Below are 1225 nucleotides of genomic sequence, written 5' to 3'. Positions count from 1 at the left end.
AGCAAAAAATAAATAGTAAGAATTAGTCAGTTATTTAAATTGATAGCTACCTTTCTTACTGCTGCATTTTCTGAGCATCATGTGGAGATTAGCCTCTCGCTCCTGCAGGGAGCCGTTTTTATCACTGCTCTCGTCATGTCGAAACAAAAGCTGTGCTCTCCTTTCTTCTGTCAATCAATCCCAGAGCTAATCCACGGGATGTCAAAACTGTAAGCGTGCTGTCCTCGCTTCTGCCAGCTTAGAACCACCGACCGGACCAGAGAGGAGGTTCTGAAACAGCGCGGCTGTGTGCGATCACTGGACCGAGGCTGAACAAATCGAGCCGAAACGCAAAGCTGCTGCCAGGGTGGAGAGTAGTTGTCGCTCCGGTTTAAAACGTTCACGGTTCTGTTCCCCCTCGGAAAACTTGTGCGTGACAACTTTGCACTTAGCTTCAACTCTGTTTCTGATGAAAATAGAAAGTTCTGCCGACATTCTTGCTAACTTGTTAAGCATGTTGTTGTGATCATGTGAGCGCTACATGCTGGATCCAAGCGCTGCTGGATAGAAACACTGGAGCGGAGTCAGTGAACTGGTGGATTGAACTGCTAATATCGAGCGCTTATATCGGATATTTTTTATGCAGGCTGATAAAATCCYATACTCGTTTTTTGGCTGATATCAGACCGATATCCTATATCAATATCGGATCGGGACACCCTTACTGAATATACTGAATGACCAGGTTGTTCCATCAATGGATTGTTTCTGCCCTGATGGCATGGCCATATTCCAAGATGACTGCCAGGATTCATCACGCTCTTATTGTGAAAGAGTGGTTCAGAGAGCATGAGACATCAGGTCTACACATAGATTGGCTCCACAGAGTCCAGTGAGAATCTTTAAGATGAGCTGGAGAAGGCTTTGTGCAGGGGTCAGRAGTATTGGGGCCTTTTGCTCCAGTCAGTCGTGGTCTGTCTACGCTCCAACCCTCACCTGAGGTCAGGAGGCATGGATCATAACAAAAAGAAGATCCTGGATACAAGCAGCTGAGCTTCCTTCACAGACACCAGTCAGAGGAGAGCTGCTGCTCCTCTTCAACAGCAGGAGTCTGTTGAGGTGGTTCATCGCCTCCTTCGGAGGTTTTCCAGACATGTCTCACAAGACAGAAGAGGCTCACTTCTCATATATTGAAGGGTTTATATCAAGGGTGGGCAATCCTGGTCCTCGAGGGCCGCAGCCCTGC

This window comes from Austrofundulus limnaeus, unplaced genomic scaffold (assembly GCF_001266775.1).
Source record: "Austrofundulus limnaeus strain Quisiro unplaced genomic scaffold, Austrofundulus_limnaeus-1.0 Scaffold636, whole genome shotgun sequence".
Classification (NCBI taxonomy): Eukaryota; Metazoa; Chordata; class Actinopteri; order Cyprinodontiformes; family Rivulidae; genus Austrofundulus; species Austrofundulus limnaeus.
The sequence above is the reverse complement of the archived record's forward strand: the minus strand, read 5'-3'. Positions refer to the sequence as shown.